Raw genomic sequence first — 18191 nt, 5'->3', positions numbered from 1 at the left:
ACAAATTTTTCGGCGATGGAAAATTTTTTTATTAGCAGGTTTTCATTGACCTATTTTTGCATCCGCAGTTTTTCAGTTGTTGACATTTTTGGCAGATGCAGATTTTCGGACATTGGAAGCATTCGTCAATGACCTATTTTTTATCCACGGCTAATCATTCATTGACCTTTACGGCATATGTAGTTTTTCAGTCATTGACCTATATTTGCATCCGCAGTTTTTCGGTCATTGACTTTTTTGGCACGGGAAACTTTTCGAACATTGCAGCTTTTCGGTCAGTGACCTATTTTTGCATCCATGGCTAATCAGTCATTGACATTTACGGCATAGGTAGCCTTTCGGTCAAAGACTATTCTGGCAATGGCAAGCATGCATGCAAACCGATATGGTGTTCAGTGGTTCTCTGTCGACGTTGAATTAATAGATGCTTATCAGCAAGGTATTTAGCCTAGTGGTTTGCGAGCGTTTTTATACCCTGATCGAACTCAACAGACCCCGGTTCGAATCCACCTCGCAGCGCTCAAAATGTATGCAAAATGCTAGGCTGCATGTTTAAGGGACGCTGAAACATGTGAAGATTAAGAATTTAAACATGGTGACATAGCACTCGAGTTAGAATGATATATAGATTTGCCAATATAAAGCTAGAGATTTGTCTGAAGATCGGTATTTGAGAGACTAATTTTTTTTAATTATGTGGAAAACATTTTAAGAATTGGTAGAACCCGTGTACGCAACTATATAGAATATTATGTGTGTGTGCTTGTGCTTGTGCGTGTGTGCGCGCGCGTGTGTGTGTGTGTGTGAGTGCGTGCGTGTGTGTCTGAGTGCGTGCGTGTGCTTGCGTGCATTTGCATTTTTGTATGTATCTGTGCTTGGTTGTTTGCTTGGGTGGTTTTGTGTTTGCGTTCGCGTGTGGACGCATGTGTGTGTGTGTGTGCTGTATCCTTGTGCGTGTTTCTGTGTACCTGTGCGTGCGTGTGTGCGGCCGTGTGTGAGTTTGTGTGAGCTTGCTTGTGTTCGTGCGTGTTTTGTGCGTGCTTTCGTGCGTATATGTATATGTATATGTGCGTGCGTGTGCTTTAGTATGTGTGTGTGTTTCTGTGTGTGTCCGGGCGTGAGAGAGAGAGAGAGAGAGAGTGCTTGTTTGTGTATGCATACGTGTATGTCTGTTTGGTCATGCGGTGCGTTCCTGTGTTTGTGTGTGCTTGATGGTGTACATTTGCGCGCGTGTGCTTATTTGTGTGTGCTGTAGGTGTATGCGTTTTTCTCTCTCTCTCTCTCGTTCTCTTTCTCTCTCTGCGTGCGCGTGTTTGTGTGAGTGTGTGCATGTAAGCTGGCGTGTGTTTGTGCGTTAGTTCGTGTGTTTGTATGTGTGCGTGCGTGTTTGTGTCTCTTTAGACGTGTTTGGGTGCGTGTAGTGTCGGCGTTTTCGTGTGTTTGCTTTTTTTGCATGTGTGAGTGTGGTTTTGTGCTTATGCATGTGCATGCGTGTTTGTGTGTGTGTTTTGTTGTGTGTGTGTGTGTGTGTGTGTGTGTGTGTGTTCGTGCATCTGTGTGTGCGCGTGCGTGCATGCGAGTGTCTGGGCGTGTGTGTACGCGCGTTTGTGTTTTTGACTTTGTCTGTGTGTTTGTTTCTGTACGTGTGTTTGTGCGCGTGTGTGTGCCAGAGAAGGTGTGAGTGAGTGAGACCTGTGTTATTCATTACAAGTCTCAAATTAAGTGGCAGGCGGAGTTTATAAAACATAACCGTTTGATGTCGGGCGAATTGCTCTCAAACGACCGGTGATTGGTTGCCTTTGTCAGTAGCTAGCTACGGTTTAGTGAGGATAGCTTCAGCTTAGTTGAAGGAGCGTGATGTGAGCGCAGCAGGGGGGTGCACGGTGGGGGGATTGTTGGGGGCAATGGTAGGCGAGGGGGTTTCTTTGGCTACAGGGATTCACGTCCCTACAGTCTGAACAACTCGCAGCAACGGGGATTGGGGGATGATTATGAACAGGGGTGAAGTGTGGGGAGATGGGCGGGGAGGGGGGGGGCGTGGAAGGTGCGGTGTCATTTGTCAAGAACTGCCCTGCGCACCATGAGGATACGTCTTCAGAACAGATTCTGTGAATCGTATACTTAGAATCTAGTGAGCTGAAAAGCTCTAAAAAAACATAAAAGCGCTCTGGGCGCTACTTCATTATCCTGTATTGGAGGACGAAATGTCAAATGGGTAGAAAAAAATGTCGAGCATAAAATTGCATTAATACATAGCCGGTTGAGTAACGGAAACGACTGAAGAGTTGTTCAAGAGAAACTCTTTAGCACTACATAGTGAACACTACATTTCTCGGAAAAATCAAAAAAGAACAAACAAGGCAATATAGAAATGGGAACAACCAATTTTTGGTTATGAAATGGGTTCAATGGGGGAAGAGCTTGGTTAGAAATGTAGGAGGGACTTAAAAGGGATTTGAAATTCTCTAAGTGACTTTTTTTACTTTGAATATTACCAGCAGTTCCTAATTACTATATTTTGCAAATTAAGCTACTGTTAGTGTGCAATGTTCAAAAACAGAAGTAAACGTTCTAAAACAGAAGTCATTGTTAAAAAACAAAAATCAGATCATGAACAAATTTGCGTCTGTTAAGAAACCTCTAGAAGCTGAATACTGCGATTTGTTTGAAGACAACTTGACTATTATAATTGCTACAAACTTCAATTGAGAGGAATTGAAAATGTAAGGAGTTTGGATTAAGCGCCCCAATTTCCCCTGTCGCTCCAGTTGACAATCAGCCATCAAGGCTACTTGAAAGAAAAAAGAGCAGTTGGTCGATCAATTGCTTTTAGTATACCTGAACTTAGCAAAGGATTTTTTTTGATTTTTTGAAAGGCTAAGTTTGAATTATAAGGCAAAGACCTTCGTTTAGAAAGCAGTTTTTAGATTAGAGCGCATTTAATGGTTTCGGCCATTTTGAGCTTCTACTTAGCATTGACCTTGATTCGTATTCACCGCTAAATCTTCTAATAAATTAAATGTAAGTCGCACTTGAACGCAATGGGTAACAACGCTCCTATCTTCACATGTTTTAACGATCCTTAATTATGCAGCCTACACGGCCATGCTTAAGTGCCTGATCGGCAAATGTTTTTTCTCCTCATTAATCATACAGATTAGGAAAAACAAGCGAGACAAAAAGCCATTGACCATTTTGTTTGTTATGTAGCCACTACCGATAGACAACAGAAACAGGCGTCGGTAGTGGAAGGGATTAGAACTGGGGCTGTGAAGCAAGGGGCATGGGTTCAAGCCCTAGTAGGGCCAACAAAAGGATTCTGTTTGTTGTCTCAAAAATGGTGAATCCTGTTTTTTATCCACTTCTATGTTTCCTTCTTGCTCCCTTCTTTATTTCAGTTCTTATTTATTCTTCTATATCTGATATATTATTGTAATTCGAAGATGAACGCAATGGTTAACAACGCACCTATCTTCGCTTCTTTTAACGATCCTTAAACATGCAGCCTACACGACCATGCATACGTGCCTGATCTGCGAATGTTTTTTTGCTCATTGAGCATACAGCTTAGCAAAAACAAACGAGACAAAAAGCCATCAACCAAATTTTTTCGTATGTAGCCAGTTCGATAGACAACAGGAACAAGCCTCGGTAGCGCAAGGAATTAGACCTGTGGCTTTGAAACGAAGGGTATGGTTTCCAGCCCTAGTCGGTGCAATAAATGATTCTGTTTTTTTGTCTCAAAAACGGTGAATCTTTATTTTTATCAACTGCTGTGTTTCCTTCTTGCTCCCCTCCTTTTCTCTTCCTATTTATTCTTCTATATCTAATTTAATATTTTAAATTTAAGACGGACTTGAAGACAATGGTTAACAACGCTCCTATCTTCACATGTTTTAACGATCCTTAAACATGCAGCCTTCACGACCATGCAAACGTGCCTAATCTGGAAATGTTTCTTTGCTCATTAATCATACAGATTAGCAAAAACAACCGAGACAAGATTTTTTTGTATATAGCCAGTTCAATAGACAACAGGAACAGGCCTCGGTAGCGCAAAGGATTAGACCTGTGGCTGTGAAGAGAGGGGCATGGGTTCGATCCGGAGTAGTGGAGGAAAACGATGCACAGTGTAATGGGATAAAAATAAATGGGGCGTTGGTTTTCCTTTTTAATCCTTTCTTTGCTTTCATTTGTTGCTTTTATCTTCCTTTCATTCTTTCTTTATTGCTTTATCTGTTCTTTCTTTCTCCATTTCATTCTTTCCCTCTCATCTAATATATTGAATGTAAGTTGCATTTCAATGCAATGTTTAGCAGCGCTCCTATTGTCATTTGTTCTAACGATCCTTAGGAATGCAGCCTACACAACCATGCCTATGAGCCTGATCTGCAAAAGTTTTTTTTAATGATTAGGAATACAGCTTAGCGAAAACAAGCAAAACAAAAAAGCCATTGTTGAAAATTTTTGCTTATGTAGCTGGTACCGATAGACAGCATCAATAGGCGTCGGTAGCGCAAGGGAATAGACCTGTGGCTGTAAAGGGAGGGTCATGGGATCGATCCCGTGTAGGGAATGAAACGGATGCAATGTGTACTGGGATAAAAAATTGGGCAGTTGGTTGTCTTTTTCTTCCCTTCTTCTTTTCTTTGCTTTTTTATTTATATATTCCTTTTGTTTTTTTATTCCTTTGTCTTCTATTTTTTTCTCCATTTCTTTCTCTTCCTCTCATCTAATATATTGAATGTAAGATGCACTTGAGCGCAATGGTTAACAGCGCTACTATCGACCCTTAAACGTTCAGTATACACCACTATGCTTAAGCATCTAATCTGCAATTGTGTTTTCCTCATTAAGCATGCAGCTTAGCGAAAAGTAGCGAGACAATAAGTCATTGACCAAAACTTTGCGTATGTAGCTTTTTTGTTCAACAGACAACCGCAACAAGCTTCGGTAGCGGAAGGGATCAGACTGTGGCTGTGAAGTAAGGATCATGGGTTCGAGCTTAAGTAGGTGAGGACAAAATGTAGAACGTACTGGGATAAAAAAAGTTGGCGAGTTGATTGTTCTTTTTCTTCCGTTCTTTTTTTCTTTGCTTTTATTTGTTACTTGTATCTTCTTTTCGTTCTTTCTTCATTACTTCATCTTTTGTTTCTTCATTTCATTCTCTCCCTCTCATCTGTTATTTTAAATGTAAGTCGCACTTAAACGCAACGGTTATCTACGCTCCAGCTTATGTTTTTGGCTCAAAAATGGTGAAACTTGTTTTTGATCAACTACTGTTTTTCCTGCTAGCTCCCTTCTATTTTGCCCTTCTTATATTTGTTCTTCTATATCTAATATATTAAATATAAGTCGCACTCGAACGCAATGGTTAACAACGCTCCTATTTTCACATGTTTTAACGATAGTTTAACATGCAGCCAACACAACCAAGCTTAACGTTTTGATCTGCAAAGGTTTTTGTTCAAATTGAGCTTTCAGCTTAGCAATCACGAGCGAGACAAAAACCCATTGACCAAAATAGTGCCTATGTAGAATATTCAATAGACAGCAGGCATCGGTAATGTAAGGAGTTAGACCTAGGGCTGTTAAGTGAGGGGCATGGTTTCAACTAAGTGGGATAAAGTGGCATAATTTCGAGAAGTTGGGTCTTTTTTCGTTCTTTATTTCTTTTCTCTTATTGTTTTCATGGTTCTTTATTTCTTTATTTTTTTTTTCGGTCTTTCTTTCTCTCTATCACTCTGTGTCTTTTTCTCTTTGTGCATCTTTCGTTTTCTCTTTTCTTCTTTCCCTTTTTTTTCTTTCTTTTTTCTCTTACTCCTCTTTCTCTCTCTCTCTCTGTCTATTCCTTCATCTTTCGTTTTTTCTTGCTTTCTCTTTCTTTTCTCACTTGATTTTTTTTCTTTCGCTCTTCCCATTTTTCGTTTTGCTCTTTTTTCCATTTTAGTTGTCTTTTTTTTCTGTCTTTCTTGTGGGTTTCTCTCCTTTTTTCTTTTTCGCTTTGTGTTCGCTCTTTCTTTTTTCTCAAAGTTTTCTCTCTTGCTTTGTCATCCTTCTTTTGTTTTCTTTTGGTCTTTCTCTTTTTTCCTCCCCTATTTATTTTCTCATTACTTGTTTTAACAAATGCGTTTTGAGACGCTCCATACTTCCCTATTTTGCGCTCATAATGCATGCTGCAATTCAAAAACAAGAGAACCTAATCTGACCAATATTGCACTGATATGGAAATGATTTGCATATTTAGACGTAAGCAATAGGCATCGGTAGCGTATGGGATAATACCAATTCTTGTTAGGCTATTGACAGGGGCTCGAGTCCGGGTATTGGCTGAGAAGGACGCATAATTTCCTGGGCAAAAAATTGGCAAATAGTTTTTCTGTTTCTCTTTCTTTCGTTCATGTTTTTCTTTCTTTCTCTTTCTTTCTTGTCATATCTAAGCTCTTAATTTGTGCACGTTGTTGCGCTCATAGAGCATGCCGCATAGCAGAATCAGGCAAGCCTAATAGCTCTGATTTATGTGTTATCTAAATATGTATAAGTTCCTAATCTTGGCCTTTTTAACGCTCCTAAAAAATGAAGCCTAGCGTAGTACATGTGTTTTGAGACGCGCCATGCCACCATGTAGAAGCTTGATATCTGCAAATTCATTGCGCTCCTTTAACATAGCGCACCTTAAACAGAAAAGCCAAAATTGTCGCTTAACAAAATATTGCTGTTAAATAGGTTAATGGACGCCAAAACCACGCGTCGGTAGCCTAAGAGGCAAGAGCTGTGGCTGTTGAACAAGGGGCATGGGTTCGAGCTCGAGTTGGCACGTAAAAAATCTTATATTCTTTTAAACCTGTTCGGATATGATTTTGGGATGTTTTTGCGGGCTTGCTAGTTATGTATGAAAATGACAAATTTTTACCTTAAACATTTAATCCAGAATCTTAAACATTTTTGCCAGAATTATGGGGCAAAAATTACAGAACAAATGCAGAGAGACAGCTAACCTTCCTTAACCTCACTTTTCTCTGAAAGTTGTCCATCGAGCAGTCAATCTGGCAGCAAATTAAAGTTATTGTTTATCCAATGTTTCACGAGCGAGACAAAAACCATTGACCAAAATTGTGCTTATGTAGAATATTCAATAGACAGCAGACATCGGTAATGTAAGGAATTAGACCTATGGCTGTTAAGTGAGGGGCATGGTTTCAACTAAGGCGGATAAATTGGCATAATTTCGGGAAGTTGGTTCTTTTCTCGTTCTTTATTTCTTTTCTCTTATTGTTTATTCATGGTTCTTTATTTCTTTATTTCTTTTTCGGTCTCTCTTTCTCTCTATCACTCTGTGTCTTTTTCTCTTTGTGCATCTTTCATTTTCTCTTTTCTTCTTTCTCTTTATTTTCTTTCTTTTTTCTCTTACTCCTCTTTCTCTCTCTCTGTCTTTTCCTTCATCTTTCGTTTTCACTTGCTTTCTCTTTCTTTTCTCACTTGATTTTTTTTCTTCTTTCGCTCTTCCCATTTTTCGTTTTGCTCTTTTTCCCATTTTAGTTGTCTTTTTTTTCTGTCTTTCTTTTGGGTTTCTCTCCTTTTCTCTTTTTCGCTTTGTGTTCGCTCTTTCTTTTTTTCTCATTCTTTTCTCTCGTGCTTTGTCATCCTTCTTTTGTTTTCTTTTGGTCTTTCTCTTTTTTCCTCCCCTATTTAATTTCTCATTACTTGTTTTAACAAATGCGTTTTGAGACGCTCCATACTTCCCTATTTTGTGCTCATAATGCATGCCGCAATTCAAAAACAAGAGAACCTAATCTGACCAATATTGCGCTGATATGGAAATGATTTGCCTATTTAGACGTAAGCAATAGGCATCGGTAGCGTATGGGATAATACCAATTCTTGTTAGGCTATTGACAGGGGCTCGAGTCCGGGTATTGGCTGAGAAGGACGCATAATTTCCTGGGCAAAAAATTGGCAAATAGTTTTTCTGTTTCTGTTTCTTTCGTTCATGTTTTTCTTTCTTTCTCTTTCTTTCTTGTCGTATCTAAGCTCTTAATTTGTGCACGTTGTTGCGCTCATAGAGCATGCCGCATATCAGAATCAGGCAAGCCTAATAGCTCTGATTTAAGTGTTATCTAAATATGTATAAGTTCCTAATCTTGGCCTTTTCAACGCTCCTAAAAAATGAAGCCTAGCGTAGTACATGTGTTTTGAGACGCGCCATGCCACCATGTAGAAGCTTGATATCTGCAAATTCATTGCGCTCCTTTAACATAGCGCACCTTAAACAGAAAAGCCAAAATTGTCGCTTAACAAAATATTGCTGTTAAATAGGTTAATGGACGCCAAAACTACGCGTCGGTAGCCTAAGAGGCAAGAGCTGTGGCTGTTGAACAAGGGGCATGGGTTCGAGCTCGAGTTGGCACGTAAAAAATCCTATATTCTTTTAAACCTGTTCGGATATGATTTTGGGATGTTTTTGCGGGCTTGCTAGTTATGTATGAAAATGACAAATTTTTACCTTAAACATTTAATCCAGAATCTTAAACATTTTTGCCAGAATTATGGGGCAAAAATTACAGAACAAATGCAGAGAGGCAGCTAACCTTCCTTAACCTCACTTTTCTCTGAAAATTGTCCATCGAGCAGTCAATCTGGCAGCAAATTAAAGTTATTGTTTATCCAATGTTTCCTAAAATTTTATTGGAATAATCTCCCGGGATAGATAAATTTTATACCCTGATGGTGTTTGTTTATCGAATTTTGGATTGATATCCTAGCGAAAGCAATTATCAATGCTGCAACATTGTTGTTTAGGAATGACATTTTTAGCCGAGAGCTTTTTCGTCTGGGAGTTTCCTTAATATCTTCTATTTTAACCCTTATAATGAGTTGTTTTTACGTTTACTCTTTTTTATTTAACCCCGATCCCTTAACACTATCTGTTAGCCCTGTGGATTAAATCAGAATAAAAATTAGGTTTAATAGCTGAGGTGTGCAAATTCATTTCAAGTTGTTCACTTGCCTACCTGGCCTCAATGAGAATTAACTATTCTCAATTAAGATAAAAATTAAATTGGTGAGTTTTCAAGTCTGCTTGTTTTTGAGCCCCCTAATCGTGATATACTTACCCCTTCAACGTATTTTTGTGCCCCCTTTTTAAATGTGTGGAAACGGACACATTAACTTTTTATTCCTGAAAATACTCATAAGAGCCGTGATGTTTATTTACTGACAGGAAATTAGAACAAATTGTGGGAGCTAATTTAACCACTTTGCACATGTGTGTTATGGTTATATAAAAGATAACTCGAAGTTATATTAGGTGCTACACTCCATTAATGAGTTTCTTTTCGTATACCACCTATACCGACCGGTTCTTCTAGTATACCACTTATACCGAAAGGCGTTTGATTTTTACACGGCGCCGTTTTGCTTCAAACGAAGGTAAACATGTAGTGTAACACAGGAAATTGACATGTGACATTATCAGATACAAAAACATGTATAAACATTTCAACTTCCTGCAGAATTAGCTGTGCAGAATTTTTTCCCTTTCTATGTTGAATTAAGTCAATCCGAGGAGAGATTTGCCCTGAAACTAAATTCCTAAACTGTTTTCATAAATAAGCTTTTACAGACTTCAAGTAAACTTTGCTTTGTTGATATAATCCGGTTTATAATAACTAGTTTTAAGCGCCTGTAACTTTTTCGCGGTCTGGGTGACTGAGTGGGGAAATTTGCGCCCTTGGGTGAAGTACTGGGGTTGTTTTGGTACAGGCAACAAAAGTGGAACAATTTTATTTTAGCCATTAATTTGATCTCCAACTTCTGTTTCTGATGCTTATGGGTATTGTATTATTGCTTTATTGATCGCTCCGTTTTTTTGTTACTTTTAAACTGTGCTACACATGCGTGGAGAATATTTTCAATTGCTCCCTTTCAACAATACAAATATTTGCAAAGTTACAAAAGATTCTTTCATATTTATAAGCTAGATAACTCCCTTGAGTAATGGCAAGAGCTCACTAACGAAATCGTGCCTTCTTTTTTTGTTTACCTAACAATTCGCTCTCGAATGGTAAGTCAAATTGTTGTTTCTGCTTGATTATCCCATGCTAATCACTAGCTGATTAAGCTGGTTTGAAAACTACTCTAATGGTCGAAAAACGTGGCTCAATTTAACCCCTTTAGCTTACATTTTAACAGTAACTTGAACTCGCTACTTAGAAAGGAATTTAATTTTAAACGGAACCGCCTGTTCTAAGCAACCTTTGTATGCTTGGGTGAGTGGGGGGTAAACGCAAATTTTATTCCTAAGCTGCAGTTCAAGTCACCCAAAGTTATTTTTGACCAAGGTGTAAATTTTTGTTTCACAAAGCTAGAAAAGGTTATTTGACAGCAAAATTTATCCGCTTTGTCATTTTGGCGAAGATAAATTATGCTCTTACCACGGAGTTGATATTCTTACTTGTTTGTTTTGCCCGCAAACGTTGTTACATTTTGCGTCTAGACTAAACAGTTGGGAACTTTTACTATAGTCTTTCTGTATGTTTTTCATATTGTATATTATTAATCTTTGTTTTTTCCATCTTTCGAGTCCTTAAAATGTAGCGTCGAACGCTTAAGTCCACGATTTCCTTTTTAATGACGTATAAAATTCGTTCACCGTCCAATAACTTTTCCGTTCCGCCCTCATGAAAAGCGTACGAATTTTATGCTTTGCTGGCAATGTTCTTGAGTCAATTTTTACCCATTGATATTCTTGACGAATAAGTGAGTATTAATATAGTAATATAGTTTGATGTACTAAATTATCATGTAGTGGAACGATGCCTGTTATCTTGTAAAATTTTGCAAGATGATGCATAACGTTTCATTATTATTGCAAAATGACCGTCATCGTTCTGCTAAGTTTCAACCTGTCTACTTTAAATTTCTTAGCCGCTGAACTTCTCATTAGTCAGGTAGATTATGACCAAAATAAATAAGTTAGTTTTTGTAGAACACACCCGGCTTTGTCTTTTCGTTTGTTAAACAAGTTTTTGAATAAAAATTTTGCTCGCTCTCATGACGCAATAAAAACATGATTCGGAAATAATTTTGTTTTCAAATCACTCGAAGTAATCAGCAAGTGTTGCTTGGACTTGAACGCGTTTGAATTTCAAGGCTGAAAACATTGCTTACAAAAGTGCTTTCTGGCAAGTATATAGTTTATATACAGTACCTATCTTTAATAGCTGCGAAGCGATAGCTGAGGCTATTATTGACCTTCTCTTGGTTTTCTACAACTCGAAGAGGAATATTGGTTTTCCTAAGGTTTTTCTTAACCGGAAGTACTATTCGTTCAGACGCCGTTTTGACCTTAAAGTGAAAGTGACTATAATTTTTTCTGAGCGAGAAAAGTTTTTTGATCATGCGCTGCGTTTAGTGAATGACGTTGCGACGTTCAAAACTGTTTTTGACAGGATGGCACATATAGATAACCGTTTCTTAGGAGTTTTTTGTCTAAGTGGCCCAATTTTTTGCTTTTAATTTGGTTTTTCGAGCGATAATTTTTATGCGTTGCCATATTGAAATTTAACCCTCGGAAATTGATATCACAAGAGCCTGAAAATGCGTTTCAATTTCAAAACGGGCACATACTTCTTAATTTTTTAGTTAATTTTTGGAATTTTTTCTATTAAATTCCCCATTTTTGGATCTTTTAGCCGTAATTTTTCAAAACTCAGTTCACATGGCAACTTTCCTTTAATAATTCGTATACTCAATGCCTCTTTCTACCTCGAGGTAATTTTGTTTTTTTTTTAAATAAAATTGTACACATGCTAATCCGATCTCGTTAGTTTCTCCGAATGTTTCTCAATTTTTTTCTTTGTTTTTTGTTTTTATTTAGTAAAAATAGTCTTTTTTGCATCTTCAGAGAATTCTTTTGTTTCAGTAAATTACCATTTGTTTTTTAGACGGTAAGTTTTTGAAATCCAATAAATTGTTTTTCATGAATGCAGTTTTAACAATTATTTGACCAATTTTTTTGCATTATTTCATTGTTTCGTATATGTCCAAAATCTGTTTGAACTTTTTTATCTGTTCAAGAGGATGCCTTTTTCTCTTTTTCTATGTCTCCATTGCTAAATAACGAAATGTATTCGTTTTTAATTTTTTAATTTTGATTTTTAATTTTCAAAACCAATAAGTGTCTTTTCTTTTTGTTTCGATGTTTCTTACATTGTTTCCATATTCCTCTCAATCTATTTTATATCTTTATAGCAATATCCTGGCTTCTGCATATATATTTTTTATTATATTCCTTTTTTGAGTGTTTAAAAATTAATGATTTCATCTTTTTTTAGATTTTGTCATTTGTTTGGTTTGCAATAAATTTCATTTAACATAAATCAGCACTCAGAGTTTGGTGGAAAGTATTTTCCAAAATTTTGACTCATCATCAATTTCTGCAATATTTTGTGGTTTTGTTATTGTTTTTAAACATTTTTTTGCCTTGATTATTATTCTGTTGCCTATGTCTTTTCTATGATTTATTAAATTTTTCAATTGTTATGAAACTTTTTTGTCAATCATATATCCAACATGGATGAAGTGTATTTTATTTTTGTCTTAATTGCAGTGAATAGAAAGCTGACTAAAGTCGTTTTCTGGGTCTTAAATTTGAGATTTCTTTTTCTTTTGAAAACTTTAGTTTATTTAAAAGATTATACTGTTTTTTTTGCTTTCGGGATATTTTTGACTAGAATCATGTATTATTTGAGGGCAATTGTTAGAGCTATCAGCTTTCTGAGCCTATCAGTATTTTGACGCTCCTATTTCTTTTGGACATTCTTAAACGTTATCAAACGCTTTCAATAATATGAAATTTTGCTGCATTTTTTTTCTCTTGGTGAACGGTATAAATTCTTCGATTTTTAGATCAGACCGGGGGAGGTAATGAGTTAATGGCTTGATACAGAAGACCATGGCTTTATCTGCAATTAGGGGGTGTTTGTGAAGTTTTGATACTTCGTGTTGCTTCCGGAATTCTTCTGGTTATGTTTTTTTTTTTGTTTCGTCGTCAAGATTTTTGTTACGATCATATAACGTCACAATCACTTCAAATCTGCCTTTTGTTCATTCATTCATGAAATTTCAACCTAAATGCGTGCGTAACGTCGTTTTTTGCTCATAGTGGAGCGAGTTTTGTTGTGTTCAGTTGCGTGATTAATTTCTTTGTCTCACATGACTTACCTCACTCTCTAAACTGACTTCCTCACTTTTAAATTGACTTTTCATTGCTTTAATTCAAGCTCGAATGAGTGCTTGTCATTCTAATTGAATATTTTATTATGAGCAGCTATTAGTAACAGCAGTTGGTTATACAGATTCCTAATCAAAATTCAACATCTCAGCCCTTAATGAAAAGAATGTTTTTTTTTTTGGTCTGTTCTTCTTTTTGAGTCACAGGTCTATGAAGCTATTGGGACTATTTTCTGACCCTCTGCCAGCTGTGTTTAGAAGTGTAGTAAAATGTTAATTAATTTTAAAAATGAGATAGTATCAGCAGGAGTTACTTTGGCATCATTGAGATAGATTGATACCTTTTTTAATTCAAGCCTTTTTGGTTGACAACAGTGAAAGTTGTGCGCTACTGGATTTCCTTTTGCGCGCAATAATGACAGGAGTGGATCATCTGGTGAGCCATTGGTCCATTAGACATATAATTAATGATTGAAGTTTTCTAGTGCTGGGCTTCCCTAATAAAAGGAAGACTCTTGTTTATCTGGCTCAGTTTTGCAATATGATGCATAAATCTTCAATATTCCTGTAAAATGACAATCCTCAGCTGTACTTTATTTTCTTAGCTTTGGAATTTAATATATTCTCGTTGCGCGATACAGTTTGACAAAAGTATTTCAAATATTTTTTGTAGAACAATAGATTGTTGGGTTTTGTCTCTTTGTTGGGTCAAAAAATTTTTTGAATGAAGCTTCTGGTCACCCTTATGACGCAATAATATAAATAATTGGGGAGAATTTTGTTTTCGAACCGCTCAGAAGTATTCAACGACTGGACCTCCAAGTGGTTTCAAGAACGCGTGTGAATTTCAAGGTTAGAGGCTGCTTATAAAATAGATTTCTGGCTTGTATAGAGAAGAAAAGTTTTCAAATAAGTAGCATTCGCATGCAAATTTAATTCAAAATGCTTAAGAACTGGAAATATTGATTGATCACTACTATATGCAGATTGAGTTTTTGTGATTGCTAGAAAAATAACAAAATCTTGCGATTTTGATCTATGGTTATTGTATGTAGCTTCTGTGTTTTCCTTAGATGTCGTTCGAATCAATACTTTATCTCACCCAAATGAGTCATGTAGTCTGAAACTTCTTCTTGCGATGTTCGTTATTAACTATATCAGATTCGTTTGAGATCGTTATTTTTGCTGGAGCTTTGTTATGGGTGCGTGCTAAACAGCAATTAGGACTTTTTAGTTTGAACACTTTTGGATCGAAAAGTTCAATTAACGTTTTGGGTCTTATAGACCGTCACCAGAATCTTAAAAAAATGTATGACATACTGAAATAGGCAAAATCTCAAATCTTTCTGGAGAGGTAGCACCTTTCAAGATAGAGAGAGTGTAAAGTAGTTATAGCCACAGCTGTGCATATAGATTTATCAAGGCACCAGGCCGGTACAATGATTAAAGTTACACTAAGTTCTCACGGTTAAGTTACACTTTTTAATCCAAAATTAGTAGACCAAGGGACTTTCATGCAACTTTTCATAGTCAGGTTTGTTTTCACTTCTGCCTGATTAATCCTTCATAAGCCGAGTGCGAGGGCTCCGTTCAATAAAATGCCTGTCAGTTTGTTTTCGTGACTTTGTTATCAGTTAATGAAACCTTTTTGAACAAATAAAGCGAATAGTAGTGATAAAATTGTTGCAATGCTGTTCGCAAAAAGCTCCAAAATTAGAACAGGTTCTGCCAGAGAATGTAGCTGATGTTTCTTTAACTTTACAAAAGCTTTCAAGTTCAAATTAATAATCTCGAAATTTTGTGTGAAAATTTGCTGCTCCAGTCAATGAATATTTGGAGTTTTTAATTGAAATTTCACAATCAGACCCGATCTGCAAGAGCTATTTTGACACCAGAGAGATCTTGATAGAGATAGAGGTCATCATTCCAAGACATTTCAAATGAAAACAACTCAGGGATCACATTTAATGATTTATTAAGATATCCTTGTTTTTTGTGGAAATTCAAAGATTGGTTACACACTAAATAAAGTTCAGGTAAATTTACCTGAAAAAATACCTTAACTTACCTGAAACGTTCAGGTAGTTTTGCCTTACCTGAACTTACCTTAACTTACCTCAACTTTACCTGAAAATTACCTGAAAAATTAAGGGGGCACCACCTGAACTTTTACCTGAACATACCTTAAATTTACCTGAAAAACACACCTGAACAGTTAAGGTAAAATTACCTAAACTTACCTGAAAAACGTGCAAAAATCACCTTAAAATTTAAGGTAAAAATACCTGAATGAATACCTGAAATTTACCTTAAAAATACCTTAAATTTAACCTGAACTTTTAAGGTAAATTATATTAGTTAAGGTAAATTTACCTTAAAAATTAAGGTAAAAAATTAAGGTGTTTTTAAGGTAACTTAAGGTATGTTCAGGTAAAAGTTCAGGTGGTGCCCCCTTAATTTTTCAGGTAATTTTCAGGTAAAAAGTAACGGATTTAAGGTAAAATTAAGGTGCGTTCAGGTGTGTTAAGGTAAAGTTCAGGCAAGGCAAAACTACCTGAACCGGTTCAGGTAAAAAAATTTCAGGTAAAATTACCTGAAAAATTAAGGTAAATTATGTGTACACAGCCGACTGGGGAAAAAGTCTTAGCTTGTTCATGAGAATCTTTAGTTTCTTTGATGACTAGAAAGGGTGCATTGCTGAGGCCCACGAGGGAGCAGCACCTAAACCAGAAGGCAGTCTAGACGTCAAAGAAAAGAAAGAGACTCAAAAAAGCTAAGACAAAAGCAGGAAGGGAGCAAGAAAAGAGGAGCGCAGACGACAAAAAAACGAAAGGCGCAAGGCAGGCGAAACAGAAAAAAAAGCTGTTTAAAACCCAACAGCGAGGAGCAAGAAAAGCGAGAGAAAAAGAGAAAAGGCACAAAAAACTGGGTTGTGTAGGCTCCACAAAGGAGGATGTGGAAGTCTTAGCTTGTTCATGAGAATCTTTAGTTTCTTTGATGACTAGAAAGGGTGCATTGCTGAGGCCCACGAGGGAGCAGCACCTAAACCAGAAGGCAGTCTAGACGTCAAAGAAAAGAAAGAGACCCAAAAAAGCTAAGACAAAAACGGGAAGGGAGCAAGAAAAGAGGAGAGCAGACGACAAAAAAAACGAAAAAAGAGCGAAAAAGGGGCGAGGCAGGCGAAACAGAAAAACAAACCTCTTAAAAACCAAACAGCGCGAGGAGCAAGAAAAGCGAGAGAAAAAGAGGAAAGGCACAAAAAACTGGTTTGTGTAGGCTCCACAAAGGAGGATGGGGAAGTCTTAGCTTGTTCATGAGAATCTTTAGTTTCTTTGATGACTAGAAAGGGTGCATTGCTGAGGCCCACGAGGGAGCAGCACCTAAACCAGAAGGCAGTCTAGACGTCAAAGAAAAGAAAGAGACCCAAAAAAGCTAAGACAAAAGCAGGAAGGGAGCAAGAAAAGAGGAGCGCAGACGACAAAAAAAAACGAAAAAAGAGCAAAAAAGGGGCGAGGCAGGCGAAACAGAAAAACAAAACTGTTTAAAACCAAACAGCGAGGAGCAACAAAAGCGAGAGAAAAAGAGGAAAGGCACAAAAAACTGGGTTGTGTAGGCTCCACAAAGGAGGATGAGGAAGTCTTAGCTTGTTCATGAGAATCTTTAGTTTCTTTGATGACTAGAAAGGGTGCATTCCTGAGGCCCACGAGGGAGCAGCACCTAAACCAGAAGGCAGTCTAGACGTCAAAGAAAAGAAAGAGACCCAAAAAAGCTAAGACAAAAACAGGAAGGGAGCAAGAAAAGAGGAGCGCAGACGACAAAAAACGAAAAAAGAGCAAAAAAGGGGCGAGGCAGGCGAAACAGAAAAACAAACCTCTTAAAAACCAAACAGCGCGAGGAGCCAGAAAAGCGAGAGAAAAAGAGAAAAGGCACAAAAAACTGGGTTGTGTAGGCTCCACAAGGAAGGATGGGGAAGTCTTAGCTTGTTCATGAGAATCTTTAGTTTCTTTGATGACTAGAAAGGGTGCATTGCTGAGGCCCACGAGGGAGCAGCACCTAAACCAGAAGGCAGTCTAGACGTCAAAGAAAAGAAAGAGACCCAAAAAAGCTAAGACAAAAACGGGAAGGGAGCAGGAAAAGAGGAGCGCAGACGACAAAAAAAAACGAAAAAAGAGCGAAAAAGGGGCGAGGCAGGCGAAACAGAAAAACAAACCTCTTAAAAACCAAACAGCGCGAGGAGCAAGAAAAGCGAGAGAAAAAGAGGAAAGGCACAAAAAAACTGGTTTGTGTAGGCTCCACAAAGGAGGATGGGGAAGTCTTAGCTTGTTCATGAGAATCTTTAGTTTCTTTGATGACTAGAAAGGGTGCATTGCTGAGGCCCACGAGGGAGCAGCACCTAAACCAGAAGGCAGTCTAGACGTCAAAGAAAAGAAAGAGACCCAAAAAAGCTAAGACAAAAGCAGGAAGGGAGCAAGAAAAGAGGAGCGCAGACGACAAAAAAAACGAAAAAAGAGCAAAAAAGGGGCGAGGCAGGCGAAACAGAAAAACAAAACTGTTTAAAACCAAACAGCGAGGAGCAACAAAAGCGAGAGAAAAAGAGGAAAGGCACAAAAAACTGGGTTGTGTAGGCTCCACAAAGGAGGATGAGGAAGTCTTAGCTTGTTCATGAGAATCTTTAGTTTCTTTGATGACTAGAAAGGGTGCATTCCTGAGGCCCACGAGGGAGCAGCACCTAAACCAGAAGGCAGTCTAGACGTCAAAGAAAAGAAAGAGACCCAAAAAAGCTAAGACAAAAACAGGAAGGGAGCAAGAAAAGAGGAGCGCAGACGACAAAAAACGAAAAAAGAGCAAAAAAGGGGCGAGGCAGGCGAAACAGAAAAACAAACCTCTTAAAAACCAAACAGCGCGAGGAGCCAGAAAAGCGAGAGAAAAAGAGAAAAGGCACAAAAAACTGGGTTGTG

The 18191-nt window shown here is 37.6% G+C and overlaps 1 protein-coding gene across 6 annotated transcripts in view; it reads left to right on the top strand.

Annotated features, from left to right (window-relative positions):
* LOC142358020 (uncharacterized) overlaps window positions 1-18191 on the top strand; it is a 137792-nt gene that overhangs the window by 21313 nt on the left and 98288 nt on the right. For 2 of the 6 annotated variants that reach the window (XM_075409518.1, XM_075409510.1), the window contains exon 1: window positions 9596-10063. The exons of 3 other annotated variants lie outside the window; for them this stretch is intronic. The gene's annotated coding sequence lies outside the window, so the exon portion shown is untranslated. Of the gene's footprint in view, window positions 1-9595; window positions 10064-10752; window positions 10759-18191 lie in introns of those variants that run through there. One more of the 6 variants, XM_075409531.1, reaches the window with a different exon arrangement.

The sequence above is a fragment of the Convolutriloba macropyga genome, chromosome 2 (assembly GCF_964194025.1).
Source record: "Convolutriloba macropyga chromosome 2, txConMacr16.3, whole genome shotgun sequence".
NCBI classification, from domain to species: domain Eukaryota; kingdom Metazoa; phylum Xenacoelomorpha; order Acoela; family Convolutidae; genus Convolutriloba; species Convolutriloba macropyga.
Note: the sequence above shows the minus strand (reverse complement) of the source record. Positions and strands in the feature narration are given on the sequence as shown.